The sequence below is a fragment of the Cydia amplana genome, chromosome 8 (assembly GCF_948474715.1).
Source record: "Cydia amplana chromosome 8, ilCydAmpl1.1, whole genome shotgun sequence".
NCBI lineage: Eukaryota > Metazoa > Arthropoda > Insecta > Lepidoptera > Tortricidae > Cydia > Cydia amplana.
In genome coordinates this window covers 2,663,735-2,691,371 of record NC_086076.1, presented here as the reverse complement: position 1 = coordinate 2,691,371, position 27,637 = coordinate 2,663,735, and the positions used below count along the sequence as shown (strand labels likewise).

At 38.1% G+C, this 27,637-nt stretch overlaps 1 long non-coding RNA gene and 1 other non-coding gene across 2 annotated transcripts in view; one reads left to right on the top strand and one right to left on the bottom strand.

Annotated features, from left to right (window-relative positions):
- The window catches only part of LOC134649995 (uncharacterized), a 212,145-nt gene that overhangs the window by 37,536 nt on the left and 146,972 nt on the right, over positions 1 to 27,637 (top strand). The gene's annotated exons all lie outside the window — the stretch shown is intronic.
- Trnad-auc (transfer RNA aspartic acid (anticodon AUC)) lies at positions 25,226 to 25,298 on the bottom strand. Its single transcript has one exon. It is a non-coding gene; the product is annotated as a tRNA-Asp (tRNA).

The window sequence follows — 27,637 nt, the reverse complement described above, 5'->3', positions numbered from 1 at the left end:
ACGTTCGGGTGGCAACTGCAGCAGCATTACTGTTGGGAAATGATTATATTGATGACCTAATGTCGCTAGCAGGCGTATCTGCTTGATAAAAACCGGCCAAGTGCGAGTCGGACTCGCGCACGGAGGGTTCCGCACCATCAACAAAAAACAAGCACTAAAACGGTCACCCATCCAAGTACTGACCCCGCCCGACGTTGCTTAACTTCGGTCAAAAATCACGTTTGTTGTATGGGAGTTAAATCTTTATTTTATTCTGTTTTTAGTATTTGTTGTTATAGCGGCAACAGAAATACATCATCTGTGAAAATTTCAACTGTCTAGCTATCACGGTTCGTGAGATACAGCCTGGTGACAGACGGACGGACGGACGGACGGACAGCGGAGTCTTAGTAATAGGGTCCCGTTTTTACCCTTTGGGTACGGAACCCTAAAAATTACCGTATCAAAGGCACAGAATAAATAATAGTAGGTACTAGGTACAGAAGATTCACTCTCTAACAAAACGCGTCTAATTACGATTACGACTGATATGACCGCTAGGTGGCGCAAACGCCACGCGCAGCTTATGGCTAGCCACCAAAATTGGTGTGGGACGGATGTACTTGTATTAGGTACTTGTTGCGACGCGACGAAATCGCGGAGTGAGCCACGCCTGTCACAGGTACAGAATCGGCCTAACAGCTGTGCTATATTTCGGAAGCCTCTTTAATACCTAATCATTAATTAAAGCCCTTTCACGGCGCTGATCCGTCGGTTCTCGTGCAATTAACTGCCTGTTGGTAATTTATTCGACACTTATATGGCAGGCACCTTAGTGATTTTATAGGTATTATGCTAAATACGAATAATGTACTTATAGGAAAATGGGAAAGCACAAAATACATCACATTTTGTGCCAATAAGTAGCAGAGTTGTGCACAAAATGTGCCAATATTGGTAATAACAGGAATAATAAGCTTAACTCTGTTCTTACCTACTAAGTAAAGTGTTTCCTGCTATAGATATAATATAACACTTAACTTAATTTTAAGCGAGTAAAACAGACACACTAAACGCCACTTGCACCAACCCACTAACCCGGGGTTAACCGGTTGAAACCATAACCCAGTGTCTAATTGTACTGGTAACCATGGTAACTCCATGGTTTAACCGGTTAACCCCGGGTTAGTTAATGGTGCAAGTGGCCCTTAATTAGTTCTTAATTCCAGGCGGTCTAGCATGAGTTGCGTTCTCGCGCGCGACTCCATACATCTTGCGCGACTTCAAGTATGTAGTCGCGCGCGAGAACGCAACTCATGCTAGACTGCCAGTTAACATTAGATTCTATAGAATACCACAGAACCCCTAGTGTAAATTTCATTCGATAGCGTGACGGACGTACGCGTAGGTACGCTTTTGCGTTAAGTGTCATTTTGTATGGGGTTTTGAGTTTCCTAAACGTCCCGATTAGCGCGCTGTTCAAAATCGCATACAAAATGACACTTAACGCAAATGCGGGGTTCGGTGGTATTCTATAGAATCTAATGTTATCTGGAATTAAGAAAACATCTAATTAAGGGCCACTTGCACCATTAACTAACCCGGGGGTAACCGGTTAAACCATGGCGTTACCATGGTTACCATAATATACATAACGCAAACGCGAACGCTCGTCACTGTATAGTTTTATCTGGAATGGAGTAGGCAAAGCTTAGCTAATTACTAGTATATACAACTTGTATTATCTTGTTGTGTTGTTGTATTTGTATTGTCACCACGAAACTTTGCCTGCCTGTGGTAAGTGGTAGCCTTCATGTTTTGATCTTTATTGCTAACATATTAGACAAGGCTTTCATTAGATACCTATTGGATAAGATAGACAGATAGATAGAATACTTACTCTTTATTGGCACACCCTGAGGTGAGTAAGTATTCAGTAAAAATAAGTTATTATTGAAGTTTTGAATTTTGAACCTTCCTGTATTCCATTTTAATTCAAAATTCGATTTGAATTAAATCCTTTATACAGTCTGTGCGGAAAGAGAAGAATCGTGGAATACTTGGAGGATACAACTAAACGGAGTAGCCATTAACGGGCTTTCCCCTCTGTCGAAAATAGGCGGCCAACGGTCATACACAATGTATGGACTGACGTTTATCTGACATGGCTATTTTTACGTTACGCATACATTTGACGTTCCCCTCCCCCGCAAAAATCGGCAGACTGTTTTGTACAGAAAATTACAGACATGGCGTCTCCGTTTGATTATATCCTCCAAGCGTGGAATATATAATATAGCCCTATACATTCCACGATTCTTCTCTTTCCGCACAGACTCTAAATGCCTCGGGGACTCGGCAGGGTAGACCGGACAACCCCCTATCCAAGCAGGGTCTCCGCTGGCAATCGACTGGCAGTAGACGGCTGGCACATGGAGGCGATCAGTTGAGAAGGAGGCTGGCTCAACTGGACTCGGCTGGAAAAAGCTGGAAGTGGCCGCTCAGGATCGCGACAAATTGAAAATTCCTCTGCGAGCCCTACGAGGGGTATTCAAAATATTCTCGGTATGAGAATGAAAACAAACAAGTACGAAAAGTTTGATATTTTTATTTTTCAATATACTCCCCCCCTATGTTCATACACTTAAAAGATCGATCAATTATTTTTATTAATCCTGCATAAAAATATTTTTTATCTTTGGTGTAAAAAATGCTCCTCCACTGCCGCCTTCAATGCTTCATCATCGGAAAATTTATTTCCACGCAGATCCTTTTTAAGATTGGGGAACAAAAAGAAGTCGCTGGGGGCTAAGTCCGGACTATACGGTGGGTGAGTAACAGTTTCAAACCCACATTCAACAATAGCTGCCTTGGCAATATGAGCAGTATGGACGGGGGCGTTGTCATGCAGAAGCATAACACCTTTGGTTAACTTTCCTCGCCTCTTTTCTTTGATTGCATCCTTTAATTGACGTAGAATGTTAGCGTAGTACTGTCCTGTGATATTTACACCTTTTTCTTTATAATCGATCTGTAATACTCCTTCACAATCCCAAAATATCGTGGCCATGACCTTGCCAGCTGAAGGGATGACCTTGAACTTCTTGGGATGAGCTGAACCCTTAATGTGCCACTGCATGGACTCTTGTTTACTCTCTGGGTCATAATGATGAACCCAGGTTTCATCTCCAGTAACTATTCTTTGCAGCACCTCATCAGGATTTTCACCGCACAGGTCAATAAAATCGGAACAACAAGCTACACGCATGCCTTTTTGAAGCCGAGTCAGCATTCGCGGAACCCATCTTGCACTTACTTTTGACATATTAAGATGGTCATGGATAATATCATGTATGGTACCAATAGAGAGATTGGTTACTTGTGCTATAGATTTTACCTTCACTCGACCATCTTCCAATATAAGTTTTTCCACTTTATCAATATTTTCTTGTGAAGTAGCTACTACAGGCCGGCCAGGTCTAGGGTCGTCTTCAACACTCTCCCTTCCACGTTTAAACTCGCTTGACCACTTTTGAATGGTAGATAAAGAAGGAGCAGACTCACGGTAAACACAATCCATTTCCTCTTTTATGGTTTTTTGATTTTTACCCTGTTTTGTCAAGAATTTTATCACGCATCGATGTTCTAATTTAGTTAACATTGTCAATTCCCACATGATGTTCATGTTTGTTCAGCAATTTCAGAAAAACAAAAGAATATCTCGCTTCGAATTATACTTTTTTTTAATGTCAATGAATAAACCTTAGCGGCCAGTAACGAAAGAAATTTTAGAAGAGGTTGTAAGATATCAATACCGAGAATATTTTGAACGCCCCTCGTATGTCCCTAATGAGGGATAACAATGTTACATCATTCTACTTGTTGCCTAAACTCTCTCCCTGTTCATTATTTTTCTGTAGGTAAGTGTTGATACGTTAACCAAGAACCATCTTGTTTATATCCTTCCCTAAAGACCTGTGATTGCAGGGCTTCTTTAACCACAAAATGACGTAACAGCCATAAGTATCCTATACTCTTACGCCGTTTTATTTGCACAGTGAAATACCAGCCGGTAAACAACTGACCTCTGCTTAACATCCATCTTATATTTTATAAAAACCGTCCCAAAATGAACCTTAAGCTCATACTCATAAGCATCAATAGCACGAAATAGTAACTGAGTCTGAAACCACGCTCTTTACGTACAGCGGCCATCAGATATATCGGAGCGGCTAAGCTGCTAACAAATATCTGAGCACGCCTTTATTGCAAAGGCGTTAGAGTGCGTGTTTAGATATTTTTGAGCACCTCGGCCGCTCCGATATATCTGATGGCGACTGTACATTCGAAATTGAGCCTTATTTTCAAGCCATAAAAGTGTTGGAATGCGAAATTTTATATTGGTATTTCGTAAGCGCAGTTTTAGAATTCTAGGCACGCTTCCGCGACACGGGGAGTTTGGGGGGAGAAGGGGGTAATGACCAGTGGGTATAGAGAACTCAGGAGGGAAATCATTGTACTAAAACAACCGGAACTTAGGAAACGTTGTAGTCCCCTGAAACGTGTAGGTGGGTAGTCTTAGTCTCATTCATTATGTTATAGGTACTCACGGATTAGATGAGCGTTTTTCTTTTATTTTTTGCCATTTTTAGGGTTCCGTACCCAAAGGGTAAAAACGGGACCCTCTATTACTAAGACTCCGCTGTCCGTCCGTCCATCTGTCCGTCCGTCCGTCCGTCCGTCCGTCCGTCTGTCACCAGGCTGTATCTCATGAACCGTGATAGCTAGACAGTTGAAATTTTCACAGATGATGTATTTCTGTTGCCGCTATAACAACAAATACTAAAAACAGAATAAAATAAAGATTTAAGTGGGGCTCCCATACAACAAACGTGATTTTTGACCGAAGTTAAGCAGCGTCGGGCGGGGTCAGTACTTGGATGGGTGACCGTTTTTTTGCTTGTTTTGCTCCATTTTTTTTTTGATTGTGCGGAACCCTCCGTGCGCGAGTCCGACTCGCACTTGGCCGGTTTTTATATATTGTGACCTTTTTTGCCACTTTTGTGTTATTTATAGTCAGCATCGCGAGACCTTTTCATCCTTATAGGAGAAAAAAAGTGTCCTGGAATTTCCATACATTTTCCAAATTTTCCTGTTTTGTTACCGCTATACAAAGTGTATGGGGAAATGGTAACACAATAGGAAAAAAAACTCTGGGATATTTTTTTTATCCCATTAAGATCGATAGAGCTTGTGATTCTGAGTAGAAATAACACAAAAGTGGCAAAAAAGGTCACATATATAACAATGGCAAAAAATAAAAGAAACGCTCAGATGGGTCCCTTAAGATAAATTTGTGACTCACTTTCGCATTTGAGCTATTAACCGCAAAATTGACGTGGTATGATTTTTAGGGTTCCGTACCCAAAGGGTAAAAACGGGACCCTATTACTAAGACTCCGCTGTCCGTCCGTCCGTCTGTCCGTCCGTCTGTCACCAGGCTGTATCTCACGAACCGTGATAGCTAGACAATTGAAATTTTCACAGATGATGTATTTATGTTGCCGCTATAACAACAAATACTAAAAACAGAATAAAATAAAGATTAAAGTGGGGCTCCCATACAACAAACGTGATTTTTGACCAAAGTTAAGCAGCGTCGGGCGGGGTCAGTACTTGGATGGGTGACCGTTTTTTTGCTTGTTTTGCTCTATTTTTTGTTAATGGTGCGGAACCCTCCGTGCGCGAGTCCGACTCGCACTTGGCCGGTTTTTTATTTTATTTTTGTCTTCAAAATCTATGTGTACTTAATTATTTATTTATTTTAACATTATGAATATAATTTTGTCGCTGCTGACTATAATTTGAAATATTTGCATATTTAAGTTTTCTGTGTAATTTAATATTTTGAAATTCCGTGTTGTTGAAAAATAAACAATAAACATAATACCTACAGTTTTGTCTTAGCGATAAGTACTACCTCTGTCTATTTTTAATATATATGTATAAATAGGTATACCTAAACAAACATGCCCCATAATTTAAGGGACTTGATTTATGTATGCCTAATTTTAAAAACCTGACTTATGCGAGTCGGACTCACTCACAGAGGGTTCCGTACTTTATATTATAGTATTCGTTGTTATAGCGGCAACAGAAATACATCATCTGTACAAATTTAAACTGCCTAGCAATCACGGTTCATGAGATACAGCCTGGTGACAGACGACAGACAGACGGACGGACAGCAAAACCTAAAAAACATTGCATATCATATTTACTTTAGTTACTCTTTGGTTTGATCTATGAAATTTTGCTATACCGAACGGGTTAGGCGCTAATGGTTAATACCTTTAAACAATTGAATTACGTTCATTAGGGGAGATCAAGGAGAATTGATCCAGTCTTAACAGCATAATAGAATTAAAAACTAATTAATGCAATGTTTAAAATTGAAATAAAATTGTTCGACGAGTCAGGTATTTGATACAACTGCAATAAATAATAGTTGACGTTGACAAATAAAATAATTGTTATTTCGTCTTTTTTGACCACCTAAACGGGGAACTCAGGAGGAAAGAATAATGCAGTTATTCAGAATTCACTTAGAATAAGAATAATAGGTAACTTATTACCTAAAATAAATAAATACGAAGAAGGACAAAACGCATATATACCTTTGCATAATATTAGTTCTCAAAATATTTGTACGGATGTATCACATCGATTTCCTCACATTTGAAACAAAACCATTCATAAATTTACCAACTAATATTTAACTTTGCAAATGTTCACGTCCTAACCCTAAACTAAATAAATGCAGAATTCGAACTTGGAAATTTTGATTTTGATTTGCTTACGCCAATAAACATAGGTCATAAATAAAGCCAATGTGGGCACTCCTTCAACTAGGAAAAGTTCGACTGAGTATGGTCATAACAGGTCATGGACTTTTTAACAAACATCTTTTTATAACAGGTGTCACAGACAGTCCCCTATGCCGTGGAGGCATGGAGAAGGAAGAAACAGCCTCTCACGTGGTGCTGGAATGCAGCGGAGTGGCCCCATACAGGGCAAAACATCTCGGATCCCCGAGAGATCTCCCCGAGTTGAGTAGGAACTCAACATCAAAGGTCGGGTAGGATTCCTCGAGGAGCTGGGCTGGCAGGACTAGCCCCTATCACGCAAAATAGGCGCAGGACGTCGAGTTGCGGAAAATCGCCCGTACTACAATACAATACAAAGTCAATGTGGAGAACACAATATATATATTTTTTTTGTTGGGAAGACCTTCATGTCATATGTCAAGAATAGTTCCATGCTGGAAGGGGGTGATTTGGGGGAAGGTTTTTATATTTAGGTTTTGTTTTTAGCATACTCCGACATAGCAGTGGACACCGAACATAGTGCGGCGTAGCGGCAAACCTCGAAGGAGATGGTGGCACGATCTTGACGTCTTTAGGGAAGATTGGCCTAATATTGCCCTAGAACGAGACGCGTGGAAGAAAGAGAGGGAGCCCTTTGCCCAGCAGTGGGACACAACAGGCTAACAAATAAATAAATTAAGCATAATTTTAAATTGTACTTTATTGTGAATCTGTTAAATGTGATTTATGTGACTGTGTTTGACATTAAAATAAACCAACTATGTATATGTGATTATCTTATTAAGTACATACATAATATATTAAAATTGAGATGAAATAATGTCAATTAAGTTCGAATGTCTCCCTGGTCCTTGTTCTAAGAAAAGCCGCAACAAAGTATTGACAGTTCACAAACACAATTAGAACACTTCCGTTAAGTGCAAAATGTGCTCAGAATAATAATATTGGAAGGAAATGTCCTTGTTTACTTATTTACCCGACTGGTGTAAAATTTTACCAAAAAAAGCGCTGGTGGCCTAGCGGTAAGAGCGTGCGACTTGCAATTCGGAGGTCGCGGGTTAAAACCCCGGCTCGTACCAAACTTTCGAAACTTATGCACGAAATAAATCATTTTATATTTACCAATCGCTTTTCGGTTAAGGAAAACATCGTGAGAAAACTGGACTAATCCCAATAAGGCCTAGTTTACCCGGGTCACAGATTATATAATAGTTCTTACGAACAGATACTTATCTCTCAAAGAAAACGCAAATACCTACCGTTTTGATACCTACACAAAAATACAATGGAATGGACTGACCTTCAGCGCGCCGCTCCCCGCACCGCGCGCACCGGCACAACGCTAGGGTTGCCGACGCGATGCTTAGAAATTTTAATACGTGTGAAGACCGGTGTCTAATTCGATTGATCAAACTATCAAACTAACATTAGAACTTGCCATAAAGTATATAACAGCATAGGCTATGGTGATGGGAAATTGCAGAGAATATTTCCGATCGAGAGAATATTCTCGGAAAGATTACGGTAATATTACCAAAAATGGCAATTTACTTAATAACTTTGTTTTTATATATGGGAATCTAATTTTTCGTAATAACGAAAGATGTACATATTCCAAAGTACTTTATCCTCGCGCCAAGAGCCATTACTTTAAACATGATTAAAACGTAAATTTCCATAAGTTACCGTAAATTACCGTAAGTTCTCTTAAATGGCATAGAAATTTCCTAGGGAATATATGTTAAGTGTCTGAAACCTTTACAGTTACTGATGAAAATAAAAGATTTACGCATCATTATTACCCACATTACATGTTATTACACTGCACCACATTATGCATTATGCATTTTCGGCCAGGCGGCGTGTATTCCCGATTGAGTTTATTCAATGCTATTACCCAAAGAGGATGTTCGAGCATTGAGAGCGGCGAACCAGACACATATATCGCACGTGCAATAGCAGTGTCTATTTCTTCTTTTTCTGCGTGTTCATTTTCAATATGTAAGGCCACTGACTCAGGCTCTGCTTCAATTCGGTTTGCTGCTTTAAACAATGTTTTTACGTTGTCTGGGGCTTTTTTGCATGTTAATATGTGACTTTTCATCCTTGTAGCATTCACTGAACGGTATTTTAAATCACAAAATTTGCACTCGTGGACATCTTTTCCTAGTTCTTCTTTTTTTCGGAAATATTGATGAATAACTGACTTTGGTTTCATGGTGAACCATTCGGTTACAAACTGACTCAAATCACAATATCGCGATTACTAATTTACTATTTGCTAAGATGTTTTTGCCACGGTGGTTAAAAAAGAACTGAAGTAACATTAAGTTTAACCCTTTTGTTTTATCCTTATCTATCCCTAGCGTGGGATTTTTGACTAGGTACCTGCGCATACCTGACGCCCGAGCGCTTGACCCGTGCCATGCATGACTCAAAATATTTAGGTACATAATACTATTATTACTTTTATGAAACTAGACTAGAACAAACACCTTTTTAATTCTCTTATAATTCTATATTATGTAGTAAATACCCAGTTTTATTTTAATTTGCATGGTGAATTGGTCGGTAATTTACGAGAATTTATGGTAATTTATTCGGAATCTTTTATTTAGTTCAGTAATGATATTTTCTTGTTGTGTTATAACTTTAGAAGTCATTTATATAATAATATGTACTTTGACCATCAAAAAACATACATTTCCATATCTTTCCCATCACGAGAATATTACGGAAATATTCTCGGTAAATTACGTTACCGAAAGTTTCCCATAACGGAAACTTTCCGGTCGCCCATCACTACATAGCGTTAAATAACTACATTTAAGCAAGTTAAGTTGCAATAATTTATAATATTCCGTTTATGCGTTAGGTTAGGTTAGTGTTTGCGAAATACTCATTTTAAAAGGTCATATGTCCCTGCAGTGACCGCAGTGTTTACGCCGTTTTATAAACCACGCAATGAACCCAGCAAGAGTTCGTTTTAAAACTTCGTGTAATTTAAAACCAGATTTAGATTAATGTTACACAATAAAGAAATATAATAGAGAACCCATGATTACAGGTAATTCATTATAAGATAACCAGAGCATAAATGAGTACCTATTTTCCGGTGTAAAATTAAGATCTTACTGTCGATAAAATGATCATTTACTAAGTTAGCTACCTATTTCAAATAGATATGTAACTATAGGTACATTTGTCGTAATAACACTACATGTTTAATTAAAGTAATTCAATAGTACCTACGTAGCTTGTAACTATCGTAAAAACTGTCAGTGCGGCACGCGGTAACGTGCGTGCGTGAGCGCGTGTGGCAACCAACTGGCTTTCTTTTCTACCGTGAACGGGAACAGAATCGTAGGATTCGTAGGTATAAATCCGAGCTCGCGCGGAGAGTTCCATAGGCCTGCCCGGGTGAAAGGGTCAGATTGCAGTCGCTTTCGTAAAACTGGTGTCTACGCCAATTTTTGGGATTAGTTGCCAAGCGGACCCCAGGTTCCCCTGCGCCGTGGCAAAAAGTAGGGATAACGCAAGGAAGATGACGATGATATATTTCTCGTCCATTAACCTCCCATAGCAAAACTCTTAAAGCTGGCAAAAGAAAAGCAATAGAAAGTTATTAAATAAATAATAGGATCCTAAAAATATTTCCTTTTCTTGAACCCAAAAACTTAAATAGAAAAGTTTTTTTAGCAATAGACTTTTTTTGGGATAACGCAATATTTTCACGTAGGTATGTTAGTGATTTCCCATAGGACAGTGTTTGGAATACACTCTATTATTACCCTTACCTGTATCGCAATAGGATTGTTTATGTGATCTGTTGAAATGTTCTATCAATTTTCGTTTTGGTTGTGTGTAAATTGAATCGATCTAAATTGGGTGTTGATTTAGTACCCCGTGTAGGTTAGACAATACAATAACTAGTAGTTCGCCCCGAACTGAGAACTCGCGGTTCGCCAAAAATATCAATTGAATGCAGTCGTCAAAGGATCGAAAACCGCGTACGATTTATTGCAAGGTCTTTGGAGCCCTTAACTGATACTGTATCTGTGGTAAGCCGAAATATTTCCTGTCAAATGACAAATACCTATATTATGTTTATTTTATTTTATTTTTATCTTGCTAATTATTTCAAAATGGTAAATTTAAAAACGATATTATAAAAGTGTAAGCCGAGCACTTTCATTTAATACCAAACTCGACCATACTTTCTTGCAAATAAAATGACCAGAATAGCAAGACACCTCACAAACAGCTTTTTGGCCTTCTAAGCTCTTCTAACTCAATAACCCCTTGATCGAGCCTGCTCATAATTTAATGACTAAAATATAATGCCCTGGACTAAACGTTTACCCAATTTCATTTAAATTAGAACAAATTTACTTAAGTTATTGTGTATCAAACTATCTTCTGACAGTTCAGCTGAAAAACATCGAAATGCCGGGACGTGCCGCTAGCCAGCCGCGTGTTCAAAGTTGAATGTAAGAACTTCGCTTCGCTTCGCTCGCTCGTTCGAAAATGTTTTGCGATATCGTTTAAAATAAGAGAATAAGGAGAAATGGGGTCAGAGGAGTTCCGCAGGAAATTGACGATTCCCAATTCAATCAGGAAAGCTATCAATTATCAATTATTTCGTGTTTTTATATCTACCTACTCATGCAAACCGCCGTATTGAAACTGTCAAAAACTATGAATTTACTAGCGACTTTTGTTTACATAGTAAGCAAGCTCCATAGATTGAATTGGCAAACTCAGTTCGTAAAAAGTTGAGTTTTCACAATTCAAGGGCCTTATTCGACAAGCGACGTTTGACGTATCGTGTTGAACAGTGTTGAACTCTCGTTGAATCTGAACAATCCTGGGTCAACATTTGACATTAGCAATCCACAGTTAGGTGACAACCAAACCATTATAAACCTTAAAGTAGTAATAAAACAAAGATGATTTGTTGAATTATTGGTTGTACCAAATATATTATCCGCACTTGATGAACATGCGATTCATTCAACTTTACTGTTGAATTGAAGTGGACGCGAAATCTGACAGTTGTACATGTCGAATAGGGGCCCAGGTACACCTACTTTTCATTCCTTTTTTCTCTATCTATAGGTATTTTCGTTAAATACCGGTACAGTATTAGGTGCTCCATCAAGAGTGTAGCACGTAATGATCGTGCACGGGCACACATATTTTACCCGCTAGATGGCGCAAATAGTCGACTCGCAGTAGAAGTCGCGTCGGCTTCTGGAATTATAGTTTTGTTTAAGCTCCAAAACTTCTAGCTTAGTGTTACAATATAAATCCTTGGGTTGTGTAATAAAAGGTAAACTTACTTTTGGTGAAGATTTTAATTCATTTATTACTAAACGTCCTGCATAAGCGCATCTACGAAGGCGCATTGGTGACCTGCTATCTCAGTGGTTCCCAAAGTTGTGTTCAAACCCATCTAACAAAAACTGCCAAATACGGGACCCACCTCGTGGTCATCTTAAAAGGGGACATAAAGTATTATAGATAACGTTCAGATAGCCCGATCGGTCGGAATGCCATCTTATGTTTCAGGGCCCACTCAATATACGCTCGCGACCCACCAATGAGCCGCGACCCATAGTTTGGGTAATGTTGTACTAAGCTTCGTGAATCCTGATGCAGAGTCTAAAATGTATGTGAAGTGGTCTATTATATACACGAGTATACAATAAAAGGCAGGCGTCGGTTGAACCCATTTATCATTTCATTGTGTCTTTTGTATAAATAAAGCTTTTTATTCGTTACCATTCACGGTAGCTATGCTGTAATGAACAGGTATTTTATGCATTTTCACCTGGGAGCGACAGCTAAGACAGGAGTTATTAATCAATGATGTATTAAGGCATTTAAGGCCCCATGGGTTCAGGTTCTCCTCTCACTCTCACTGAGCGAAAGCGTGAGTGAGATGGCTGCGCGCGTCGCAAATATCATGTTTTTGAATTTTAGGTTTGATTATCATTTTAACTAGTACCACATACTATATAACAGTTTTTGCCTACATAGGTCTGTAAGTTTATTCATTTAGGCGTTTTTTGTTTTTGTTGTCCCCTACACTTTTTTTCAAATTTTGCAATATTTTATGTTATTTCATTTCTACTCAGAATCACGAGCTCTTTCTATCCTAATAGGAGAAAAAAAGTGTCCCAAAATTTCCATACATTTTTCGATCTTTCCATTCCGCGACCGCCATACAAAGTCTATGAAAAATGGTGACGTAATGGAAATAAAAACCTTAGGACACTTTTTTCTCCTATTAGGATAGAAAGAGCTCGTGATTCTGAGTAGAAATAACATAAAAAATCCCAAATTTGAAAAAAAAGTGTAGGGGACAACCAAAAAAAAAACGCCCAGGCATTTATCTCTAGTGTATATTTCATTCGATAACGTGACGTGACGTATGCGTTTGCGTAAGTGTCATTTTGTATGGGATTTTGAGTTTCCAAAACGTCTTGCTGGCGCGCTGTTTAAAATCCCATACAATAATAGACTACGCAGACGCAAACGCTCGTCACGACCGTTATCGAATGAAATTTACACTAGGGGTTCAGATATGAAGAAGAATGCCAACTTAATAGGGTATTTGACTACTAGTCAAATCAGTGTCCTTTTAAGAACTGTCAAAACCATTTTGCTACTAAGACATTTCTATGAAACACTATAGCATATAGTAACGGCACCAGTCATGGGACATTTAAGAGGAAATCTGGAGTATTTGTGATATTTCCCTGACACATGTAAAAGTACTACCGCTTAGCTTGTTAAAAGATGAATATCCTATCCTTCTTTCATGTTTAAGGCGTGTTGTATCAAAGATACTGCAATTAGTTTCCACATAATTAATAAATTAAAAGTATGTTTTTTTTCTCCAGTCATGGACAGCAAAGCTCCAGTAATGGGCCCACCATAATGGACATACCCGATCAGTATAAGATATTGGAAAAGGGAATAAGTTTTTGGCAAATAACTAGTTATTAGTCATTTTTGGTATTTTAAGCTTTTATGTAAGAATGTATTTTTCTTTCGACAGCCAACTAATACTCATCGAGACAATTCTAACAAACACAAACACAATTAGGTTGCGTTTATCACAGAGTTCCTATGGCCACCTCCTGTCTCCATCATAAGATCAGGTCCGAGGAGACCTCCTGACATAGTTCGTAACTACATTATACTTCTGTATTGTTTAAACATGAAATTACGCCATGGCAAGCATCATTATGTAAATTGTCCCATCATAGGAGGTATGCAGTTTTACAGCTCCTATAATGGGATTGGGCAAAATACCACTATTTTTTATACATATCTAGAGTCACAACATAGTGTGTTGTATACCTTATCTCATGGTAAATGCAATTAACAAAACACATTCTAGTTTACACCAAGAAATATTTAATTACAATTTAATATATGAACTCACCTCTCTTAGCGAAGTTGTTAAGAATTCTTACTGGTTATTTTTTCAGTGACACGGCAACTTTTGGGTTGGCGCCAATTTCTTAAAAAGTAACCGAAATTAATAAAAAGTCAAACTTAAACAGCTCTAATATGACTCTTATTTATGGTTAAATATTGCCAGTGTTTATAAACTACTTTTACATACTTATTTTAGAGGATTTGTGGTTTTATGTCCCATTACCGGTTCCACGTCCATTATAGGGTCCATTACGTTATATATGTGACGTCACAATCAAATTACCTACTCATTGTAGTTTGATACGGGTATTAAAATACTACGTTTCTCTATTAATCTTCTTGTGCGTTATTTCATGCATGGTGTAAAATAATTTATTTTAAATATATAGTCAAATACCCTATTCCAAGTATATTTTTGTATGAATTGTATGACTTTAGTAGAAGGCAGAACACAGAAACATAGTGAAATAGTTTTTCCTAAAATCAAATGAACACAAATCTAGTGACTAAAGTGTGAATCTCAGGTTAGGTATAGTTTCGGATTCGCACGAGGCTCTCAGTATGAATAATTCAAACTGAAAGTCAGATCACGGGGGCTTGCTTTAATATTAAACCTAAGCATCGATGCGATCAAACTATGGGCCTTTCGGATGAGGTACGATACAGTAAAAGTAGGTACTTGTAAGTATAAAGCGGTTATATGTAGGTATATCCACTCACATGATTCCGATTTTAACAAAAGGTGCCCAGTACGGATATGATGGTCGTTCTTGTCTACGTGACAGCGTGATAAAACGGTGTCCGTCACTTTCTTTCCCACGGTGTTAAACAGTGACAGTTTTTTTATCACGTGGATAAAGATGGATAAAGCTATCCATAATAGGCTGGCTGAACTGCTCTGCCATTTCGCAGATACGACGGCACAGTGTCATGATATTTTCAAAAATCGATAACTTTACTTCTGCTAAAGCATTTGCAACGATTCTTTTGGTTTTTTAATGATAAAGAAACAAAGAATTTATTTTACTACTATAGCATTGTGCTGTTATAATAAAAATAATTATTAAAAATTCACAAAGTTGACCCAATGAAATAATGTCCGCGTTATAGTAGAAAACTATTTTTAATTAAAAATCTAAATCGATAACGTATCTTTTTTTTGTATTCAATTTAAAGAAGACTTAATAAGCTTTTAATTGGTACTAAACATCTTGATAGCTCACCTATGAAATTGCCGAGTAAAACTAATTCAAATTCCGATAAGAAACTTTCGAATTGCTCAATCTGCTGTGAAACTATATATTATGTTCATGATTTTTTTGTGGCTAATTTAGACACTGAAGTACTAAAATATAGTAAAAAACAGTTTAAGACACTAATAATCTTGAAATAAAATGCATAACTTATGCAATTATAACGATGATAGTAGCTATATAACTTAAAATAACAAAAGAGTATCTACGTACCTACTAAATTTTGGTGTTTTTATAATTGCCGATCACCAACAACCGAACTAACTTATAACTACACTAATACGTTTAATACATCCACCATAACACACACTTCACAACATATTAAGCACAATAAACCAATAATAACTATTAACACATAAAATTATACTGATTACAAACGTAAATAAGCCGGTAAACTGACTTCTTCCATCTCAAAAATAAAGATGGCTACCCATTTAGGGTGGAGACACAACAGCGCGCGGTGCAGATGTTCAACAGAAATAGGAACTTTAAAATTGTAATACCTAATTAATTATTTATTTAATCGTATAATTATTTAGTTTATTCAATGTAAATAGCAAAGAAATATTAGTAAATACAAATTATAAGTAAGTAGTAAAAAAAATCCCAAAACGCGTATGCAACGCGTCTAGTACACCACATGCCTTACGATATGCAGAAATGCTTTAAGCAACCACAGTTGCCGGGTTTGTACTTACAATTTACCGTCACATGTTTTGATCGCTAATCCTGTGTAATACACAGTGATTTAATACATTCTATGGTTTATTAATGTAACTTAATAATCGAACTAGTTAATGTCTATTGGTTGCTCAAGATATATTTAGTAATCTTAGAAATGTAGGGCATTCAAATAAGAAACACGTCAAGAATCTACAGAACTATTGTTTTGAAGTGATATTATTTGGTCATCAATATTAAGTAGGTCTAAAATATAGTTTTAAACTAATAGACCAATAAACGCGGAGTAGTTTAATATACATTACTAATAGATATATCTAAATTTGAATACTTGAGGCATTTTAAAACACGCAGCAACTTTTTACACATCGCACTTCCTGAACAACTTGCAAAGTAAAATAGATAAGAAATACTGTGGTTGTGTCTATATGGTTGAAACATTTTTTAAATATTGTCACGTTGGTAGTCTGTGTTTTAAAAATTGTTTATACCGTATCTGTGCAGCCCTTCACAGATAATAAATAAAAAACCGCATACACTCCTTTTGCAACTCGAGTTGCGACGATCATTTTAGAGGTGCGCAATCTTGAAACTCTAGTTGCTGGAATCATGTGAGTGGATAGAAGGAACTAATTCATATTTTTTTGAGGCACGGTAAAAAGTACTTACCTCGTTTTTTTTCCCTAGCCGATTTGAGAGCCCCACTGCTGGTCAAAGGCCTCTCCCCTTTTCCACGAATCTTGATTTAGTGTTTCCTCCGGACATGTGTAAAAGACGCTGTGTCCATTGTCCATGTCATCCCGCCATCTTCGTATTTCTATAGCTTTACAAAAATACGACACGTAAAGATGACTAGGTACATCTTATAAAACAAAGTTCCCCGCCGCGTCTGTCTGTTGGTCTCTATGTATGTTCGCGATAAACTCAAAAACTAATGAACGAATTTAATTACATGCGGTTTTCACTTATCAATAGAGTGATTCATGAGGAAGGCTTTAGATGTATAATTAGTTAAGGTTTACCCGTGCGAAGCCGGGGAGGGTCGCTATTATAGGGGTCCGGGGAGGGGTACTATACAGGGTCATTTTTGGACCGTTAGCCATATTGTGCGAGGTGATTATGTAGGTCATACTGAACAACTTTTTCTATGGGACCAACCCCGAAATCTCAAAAAAAAAATTTGGCCTTCCCATAGAAAACGTAGACAGTATCTACTAGACCAAAATGTATGAAAAATTTTTTTTGTGATTTCGGAGTTGGTCCCATAGAAAAAGTTGTTCAGTATAGCCTACCTAATCATTTCGCACAATATGGCTAACGGTCCAGAAATGACCCTGTATTATCTTAGAAACCCCTAACCCTAATCAAAACATGCAAAACCCTAGTCTGGAAAAATTGCCAAATAAGCGCCTGTAGTAAATATACAAGCAATGTTTGACTTCCTATTTGAATCATTGCTTGTGGTTTTACAGCAGGCGTTCATTCAGTTTGCGTTTAAATATTTCTGTCTGAAAAGTTGTCTTCCGCTACGTAATTGATTTAGAAATCGTTAGCGCGGATACAAAATCAATTAAGTTATGCTCTTTGGAATAATTGTAGTATTTTTAGTCAAAACTACGTAGGGTGACTGCTATAGTAATTGGCCATTCTTATCAATAAGGTTTCAATTGGCTTTGTTAGAAAAGGCCAATTACTATGTACGTATGTGTTTATATGCCAGTGCGCGCACATGCGACAAGAAAATATGTATTACAGCGCGATTTTAAAATCGCGTCGCACGATTTAAAATCGTGGTGCGCGCTTGGCCTATAATATGTTTAACCAATTTGAATCATTTAAATTAGGTATTAATCAAGTTAGTTATAAGTTATAAACTGAAATAGAAGTCATATATTTAGTGATGTTAGTTATTTAAGTCCTTTTCTTCTTCTTCTCGTATTAGATTGTAGGCGCTTAAGCTGCCTTTCCACTGAGGCAAAGATGAGAGGAGACGACAGGACGTGCAGGTATCAACCAATAGCATTAGTAGTAAATTACATCCAGCGGAGCGGAGAAGAGAACCAATCGCTACGCCCTTTAAACCTTCAAGAAAATATCTTAAAATTCCGGCAACGCTCTTGCGACCCCGGTGTTGCAGGTATCCCTGGGTAACAGGATTTGCTTACCATCATGCCGGCTGTACACACTCGTCGAGAGCCTTTTCACCACGAGTCTCGGCACCGCTCCGATCCAGAGGAAGCACAAGACGAGACAAGTAAGAGCGAGACGGGAAGGGAGTATGTACACACTCGTTCTCGGCCTGTCTCGGGGTCTCTCGAAGAGTGTGTACAGCTGGCATCAGATGATTTGTCTGCTCCTTTGCCTCCCATATCATAAAATAGTTATTTACGATACAAGTGCGGAAAAAAGGAAATTCGAAACGAGTGGCGATAAATTAAAACACGACCGAAGGGAGTGTTGTAAATCGACACGAGCTGTGAATTACCTATTCGCACGTGTATCGTACAACGTTTTACAGTCCGTATGGCACTTTAAACTTTCGACATACGCACGGAAGTGCTATTTCCCGCACTAGTGCGGGAAAGTAGCACCAAATTTACTGTAAAATACTATTTTAATATCGTTCCTCAAAATACGCTCTTTCCAAAGCTGAAGATAGCAGGCTCTGTAGCAGGTATCGAGTGTGTAAACAGAGGCCTATTGTTTCCAACACTTGTTCGTATTACATTTTATCCTTTCGCATTGATATTGGCGATATTGCTATGGCAAATAGACGATAACTTGATAATTTTGCAAAATAATAGCTTTCGGCTTCGTAGCCTAGTCGGTAGTGACCCTGCCCAGGTTATTCTACTCTCATTCCCCTGGAATCTAATTCCCCTGGTATCTCATTCCTCTGGAATCTCATTCCCCTGGCTATACCTATTCGCAAATTCCCAAGAGATTCCGCTTACCGTCTTCTCCTTAAACCTGTCTTCTCAAACGTTCCATTTTCGGAATTACGTCACACGTGCAACAGTATCCTTGAGGTTTCGCAGAAAAACTTTAACCAAGTTGTCAGAAAGGACACTCCTATTGCGCCGCGCGGGTAGTATAAGAGTCTGCAACAAGCTTGGCCGAATTTCATCTTCCCACACAAACGGAGCTTCGTTCTCATTTTAAAACTACGTGTTGGATTGTTTATTGTAATGAAACTTTGCACATACAATGACATGAGGTATATCTATGCCCGTAATTAGTTTATATTGCTCCTGCTTAATTAAACAAACTAAATAGAGCAGGCCGGGCCGCTCAGCCAACGTGCCAATCGCTTATGCTCCGTAGCGATCGAACGGCAACTGGCACTGTCGCACTAATATGGATGAGAGATAGAGGGACACAAAGTGTTTCGCTGTCGAAGCGATAGCGATTGTCAACTTGGCTAGGCCGGCAGAGCAGAAACCAGTTTTGTATGACAAACTTAAATTCGCTATGGTATCTGAAGCTACCTTGCGTCCGTTGCGAAATCCTGAAGATTTCGGGTCACTTCTGATGAGATTAGCTAAGGACCGGGACGAGTGGCGTACTAGAAGTGAGGCCTATGCTCAGCAGTGGGCGATAAAGGGCTGATATGATGATGATGATGCTATGCTTTTCGCTGCAAGAAAACATCGTGAGGAAACCGGACTAATTTCAATAAGGGCCTAGTTTACCCTCTGGGTTTCAAGGTCAGATGGCAGTCGCTTTCGTAAAAACTAGTGCCCACGCCAATTCGTGGGGTTAGTTGCCAAGCAGACTCCAGGCTCCCATGAGCCGTGGCAAAATGCCGGGACAACGCGAGGAAGACGATGATGATAAAGCTAGCTAAATGATGATAAGAAAGCTAGCGGCTAGCTCTTGGTCTATGGAATAGGTACCAAGAGCGCACTTGATCAGATATTCATTGGACACGTCTCTGCCTCTCAGACGCCGGATATACCGATTTAGAATGCATGCTGTTTCTTGGAATGGTAACTTATACTTATTGAACTAGGTTTGGAACGTTCCCCAGATTTGTACCTCCGGCTAAACTCCGTCAAATCATCACTATCACTATCACTATCATCACTACATAGTATAAAACAAAGTTGCTTCCCGCTGTCTGTCTGTCTGTACCTATGTATGCTTAGATCTTTAAAACTACGCAACGGATTTTGATGCGGTATTTTTAATAGATAGTGATTCAAGAGGAAGATTTATGTATAATTTGTTAACCCGCGGGGAGCCGGGCGGGTCGCTAGTTCTAAATATATGAAAAGCGTTATTCATAAACGTCTGCTAAGTTAATCAGCTGATGCTCATCGTTTGTCCCTCTCTATGGCATAACGACGGATAGGGACAAACGACGATCATCAACTGATTAAGTTAGCAGCCGTTTATGAATAACGCCATTAGTGTTTTATCCTTTCTCATTTTCTTAAAGGTTAGCTAGAAGAGATGTCTTTTAGGGATACATTAGCTTTGTACATAACATTTTGATATTTGTTTTGTTTTGTCCGTTTTATGTAAACCTGTTTATGTGCAATAAAGTGACATACGAGGGGTATTCAAAATATTCTCGGTATGAGAATGAAAACAAACAAGTACGAAAAGTTTGATATTTTTATTTTTCAATATACTCCCCCCCTATGTTCATACACTTAAAAGATCGATCAATTATTTTTTTTAATCCCTCGTAAAAATATTTTTTATCTTTCGTGTAAAAATGCTCCTCCACTGCCGCCTTCAATGCTTCATCGTCAGAAAATTTATTTCCACGCAGATCCTTTTTAAGATTGGGGAGCAAAAAGAAGTCGCTGAGGGCTAAGTCCGGACTATACGGTGGGTGAGTAACAGTTTTAAACCCACATTCAACAATAGCTGCCTTGGCAATATGAGCAGTATGGACGGGGGCGTTGTCATGCAGAAGCAGAATACCTTTGGTTAACTTTCCTCGCCTCTTTTCTTTAATTACATCCTTTAATTGACGTAGAATGTTAGCGTAGTACTGTCCTGTGATATTTACACCTTTTTCTTTATAATCGATTAGTAATACTCCTTCACAATCCCAAAATATCGTGGCCATGACCTTGCCAGCTGAAGGGATGACCTTGGACTTCTTGGGATGAGCTGAACCCTTAATGTGCCACTGCATGGACTCTTGTTTACTCTCTGGGTCATAATGATGAACCCAGGTTTCATCTCCAGTAACTATTCTTTGCAGCACCTCATCAGGATTTTCACCGCACAGGTCAATAAAATCGGAACAACAAGCTACACGCATGTCTTTTTGAAGCCGAGTCAGCATTCGCGGAACCCATCTTGCACTTACTTTTGACATATTAAGATGGTCATGTATAATATCATGTACGGTACCAATAGAGAGATTGGTTACTTGTGCTATAGATTTTACCTTCACTCGACCATCTTCCAATATAAGTTTTTCCACTTTATCAATATTTTCTTGTGAAGTAGCTACTACAGGCCGGCCAGGTCTAGGGTCATCTTCAATACTCTCCCTTCCGCGTTTAAACTCGCTTGACCACTTTTGAATGGTAGATAAAGAAGGAGCAGACTCACGGTAAACACAATCCATTTCCTCTTTTATGGTTTTTTGATTTTTACCCTGTTTTGTCAAGAATTTTATCACGCATCGATGTTCTAATTTAGTTAACATTGTCAATTCGCACATGATGTTCATGTTTGTTCAGCAATTGCAGAAAAACAAAAGACCATCTCGGTTCGAATTATACTTTTTTTTAATGTCAATGAATAAACCTTAGCGGCCAGTAACGAAAGAAATTTTAGAAGAGGTCGTAAGATATCAATACCGAGAATATTTTGAACGCCCCTCGTACATACATACAAAAGTTTGACGGAATTGAGGCTACCGGTGACCGCATTCATATAATTTGAGAACGACCTGTTTTATAGTTCGTTTTTTTAGCATTATAACAAAGGTAAACAATCTTGATGTGTCTTTTAATTGAAAAACATGTTTTAAAAATAAGTCATGGCAAATATGTAACAATTATGAATCTAATACGATCATTTATATTCTTCTGCTTTCATAAGTATTTAAAAAGCGTTTTTCAATTAAAAGACATGACAAGATCGCTTACCTTCTTTCTAATGCTAAAAAAAACGAACTATAAGATTGGTGAACAAAATGCTAAAAATATTATAGTAGCTTTTGCCCGCGACTTCGTCTGCGTGGAATTAGTGACAGCCGTTAAAATAAGTATAGCGCCTGGATAGTGCTGATAGCAATCATTCAATTTGCGCATCGCTTACATCAATTATTAGGCAATTCATTAACTCTTATCTTTGACATAAAAATTATGTCTAAATGGTCACACAGGTATGACTTAAGTAATGCCATAGAGAAAAAAATACATAGAGTGCTCACTCCATACATCAGTTTTAGTACCAAAAAGTTTTATGCTGTTGAGATAAGACTTTCCGGTCGGTGCTACATCTATTGTCAAGTAGCAGTACTGATAGAACTATCAGTACCCGCTAATAGCGGAACCGCTATTAGATGCACTGAAATTAATAGTCTGAACTGATGTATGGAGTGAGCACTCTTGTCTTACTATATTTCTCTATGGTAATGCCCTCCTCTCTCGGTCGTATACCTACTTTACCGGACCCTCGATAAAAACTTTTTTACCTCTTTCGTAACCGGTTCCCAGTAGTTTTTCCTGGTAAACACATTCTAATATCGAATGAACTTCAATCAATAACTATTCACATTAATATACCTAATTTGCATCGTTAGTCATGGTCATGCGGAAGGTAACTGTTTTTATTTGGCTATAAATAAACCATTTAATATCGTAGATACAGTCAAAGAATTTTAGTACCATTTCGGACCTTGTCACAGTGACAATCAATATGAAAGTCGTCGGGACCTCATACTATCGTCACTGTGACAAGGTACGAAGTGGTACTGAAATTAAATTCCTTGACCGTACTTACAGATAGTTTGATTTGTTCAAATGGTAGGTATATACAAGAGCTGTATGTTATATGTAGTAGTTTATGTGACTGCTATATTATGAAAAGCATTAAAATACGAGTGTGAGTGTATGTACGAGGGGTGTTCAAAATATTCTCGGTATGAGAATGGAAACAAACAAGTACGAAAAGTTTGATATTTTTATTTTTCAATATACTCCACCCCTATGTTCATACACTTAAAAGATCGATCAATTATTTTTTTTAATCCCTCGTAAAAATATTTTTTATCTTTCGTGTAAAAATGCTCCTCCACTGCCGCCTTCAATGCTTCATCGTCAGAAAATTTATTTCCACGCAGATCCTTTTTAAGATTGGGGAGGAAAAAGAAGTCGCTGGGGGCTAAGTCCGGACTATACGGTGGGTGAGTAACAGTTTTAAACCCACATTCAACAATAGCTGCCTTGGCAATATGAGCAGTATGGACGGGGGCGTTGTCATGCAGAAGCAGAATACCTTTGGTTAACTTTCCTCGCCTCTTTTCTTTAATTACATCCTTTAATTGACGTAGAATGTTAGCGTAGTACTGTCCTGTGATATTTACACCTTTTTCTTTATAATCGATTAGTAATACTCCTTCACAATCCCAAAATATCGTGGCCATGACCTTGCCAGCTGAAGGGATGACCTTGAACTTCTTGGGATGAGCTGAACCCTTAATGTGCCACTGCATGGACTCTTGTTTACTCTCTGGGTCATAATGATGAACCCAGGTTTCATCTCCAGTAACTATTCTTTGCAGCACCTCATCAGGATTTTCACCGCAGAGGTCAATAAAATCGGAACAACAAGCTACCCGCATGTCTTTTTGAAGCCGAGTCAGCATTCGCGGAACCCATCTTGCACTTACTTTTGACATATTAAGATGGTCATGTATAATATCATGTACGGTACCAATAGAGAGATTGGTTACTTGTGCTATAGATTTTACCTTCACTCGACCATCTTCCAATATAAGTTTTTCCACTTTATCAATATTTTCTTGTGAAGTAGCTACTACAGGCCGGCCAGGTCTAGGGTCATCTTCAATACTCTCCCTTCCGCGTTTAAACTCGCTTGACCACTTTTGAATGGTAGATAAAGAAGGAGCAGACTCACGGTAAACACAATCCATTTCCTCTTTTATGGTTTTTTGATTTTTACCCTGTTTTGTCAAGAATTTTATCACGCATCGATGTTCTAATTTAGTTAACATTGTCAATTCGCACATGATGTTCATGTTTGTTCAGCAATTGCAGAAAAACAAAAGACTATCTCGGTGCGAATTATACTTTTTTTTAATGTCAATGAATAAACCTTAGCGGCCAGTAACGAAAGAAATTTTAGAAGAGGTCGTAAGATATCAATACCGAGAATATTTTGAACGCCCCTCGTACATTCGAAGGCTTGACGTGACGAACGTTTGCGATAAAGTATGATTTTGTATGGGATTTAGTTTCCAAAACGTCCCGCTTGGCGCGCTGTTCCAAATCCCATACAAATATAGACCATGACATTTAGACTAGGGGTTCAGGAACCGCATGTTATGCCCATTGAGGCATGTGATCACATTGTTTGCAACTGACATTTCCTTTAGAAGAAAACGTCATCTCGACTGATTTAATGAGGTCAAATCTAATTCCTTTGCTTCGCAATATAATAATATCTACTACCTACTTATTACTTATTTATTAGGAAAGGAAATGGAATGGAAAGGCAGCCTTATGGGCCCACGGTACCTGCGTTAGGAGCATTATCGCGGCATGCAGCTTGCGATTATGACGACATAACCGTAAAATTTCACTTTTAGCGTAATGAAGCTATATTGTAAACCATATTTGCCGAAATTAGGGCCAACCGCGCGGGAGTAAATTGGTCTGGAGGACATAATTAGCACATATTATTATTATCTTTGTTTTTAATATAAATAATAATTATAAATAAAGCTTAGAATAAATTTAAAAGTGGAAAAATTACTGTCTTGGGTGAGACTTGAACTCACGGCCTCTGGATCGATATTCCAGCGCTCTACCATCTGAGCCACCAAGACCTCATCCATAGCCAGCAAATCTTTTCACTATGTTATGGGTAAGAGCGTTACACTTCTTAGGCCCACTTGCACCAACCCACTAACCCGGGGTTAAGCGGTTAAACCGTTAACATAGTGTCAAATTGTACTGGTAACCATGGTAATTCCAGGTTTAACCGGTTAACCCTGGGTTAGTAGAATGGTGCAAGTCGCGCTTAAACGGCTACCGGAGTTCCAAGTCATATTATTGGAAATTCATCAGTTACGATGTGCTACCCATACTAATTTAATTTTACAAGCAGAAACGTCTGCGACCGATGCTATAAATAATGGTGGAAAGATTTGCTGGCTATGGATGAGGTCTTGGTGGCAGTGGCAGATGGCAGAGCGCTGGAATATCGATCCAGAGGCCGTGAGTTCAAGTCTCACCCAAGACAGTAATTTTTCCACTTTTAAATTTATTTTAAGCTTTATTTATAGCATCGGTCGCAGACGTTTCTGATTGTAAAATTTAATGAATAATAATTTAATGTATTATGCACAAATCGACCTAGTCTCACAGTAAGCTCAGTAAGACATGTTTTGTGGGCATTAGACGACGATATATTATAAGTGAAGAGCACACAAATAAATGCCCTTACCGGGATTCGAACCCGGGACCTCCTGCTTCATGGGCACCTTCTCCAGAGGCTGTAATATTGTTCTATTATCTCTATCGCACTATAATTTGAAACGGAAATGACGATAATGTGAATTACTTATGATTAAAAACAAGATATATACAGTGGTATTACTAAAAGAAATTAAAAACTAGCTTAAATCTAAAATAGGCCCTTGAGGCATTGTACCAAGGATGCTGGCGACATTTCCTCGCTGTATCGCAATGCTGATACGTTGTGCGAGGTAGCCGCCAGCTCTTCGGTCACCAGTTACGTCAACCAGACGCTTCGCAATTTCTGCGAACAACTGATTAAAATAAGACACGAAATAAAACAGGGCTATTACTTATTGAAAAAAAGTCAATTAAACGAGAGCCCAAGTGCAAGTCCCTTGAAACTGTGAAAAATTCAAACTTCTAAGTTAACGAAAAAAAAGGCTTACGGCCGTTCATGCCGCAAAAAACGAATATTTCGACATTCTCAAGGGAATCAAAATTTATATGGTACTTCCCGTCGACCTAGAACTATGAAATTTTGCAAGTAAAATTGCCTTACACTACAAGTATAGGGAAAAATCTGAAAACTATAAAATTAGAAACTTTGGGAACAAATCAAATTATTTTTTATTAAATATTATGATTTGTGTTTTTTTAAGTACTCACACTACTATATATAAATTATAAACTGAAATAGATGTCATATATTAAAGAAAAAGTGACGAAGCTCTCCATGGTGAAGGCCAGATTACTCACTCACTTCACTTCACTTTTATTTTTAGTTTTCGTCACTATTTCTTTAATATATGACATCTATTTCAGTTTATAACTATAAAATTAAAAAAAAAAATGTACGGAACCGTCCCACTCGCTCTTGTCCGTTTTTTTATTATATCGCCAAGTGTTCAGTTTCTTATACTTTAGTCATTATAAAGCACAATCGTTGGACAAGGCTATATAATTTGATTAAACAGGGAAAATAAGACAATCTATTTAAGACAAAGCCGACTTTAACGCGAATAACGAAATTAAATCTTGCCCAAGATACTTACTGTCTGTTTCGATGAGGAAGGAAGGACTTTGTTTAAATGAAATCCAATTTAGGAGCAAGTTAGATGTTACTTTGAGCTGATCGGTGGACCAAGAAAAGCCAAATTAAACCTTTATTGAAATATAAATAAATAATTGAAGAACAGAAAAGATTGAGAACAGAAGGGGAAGCATATTGGGGCACTTGATACGGCATGATACTTACATAAAGACTATAATTGAAGGAAGAATAGAAAAAAAGACAGGCAGAGGAAGGCCGAGACGTGCGTTTTTGGACCAAGCCAAAGAGAAAATCAACGTAGTGACGTATCAGGAGCTCAAAACAATGGCAGAGAGAAGAACAGAATGGCGATTACTCCACCGACAAGAGCCAGGCTCCTAAAATTGTGATGATGATGATGAATTAAATAGGACTGGATAAATGAAATAGGTGATGGGTGGGATTAAATAGGTAAAATTAAAGGCAATGTTATACTGTATTCATTCTATCGTTTTTCTTATTTCGCCCACGAAACATAAAACCACAATATAAAAGAAAATTAGATTTGCCCACAAGGTTGAGGGCAAATCTAATTCGCTATAAATATACCTAAGCTAATTTAATCGGGATGAATGTAAGCTTATTACGCCTCCTGATATTTTAATGTAAAATAAT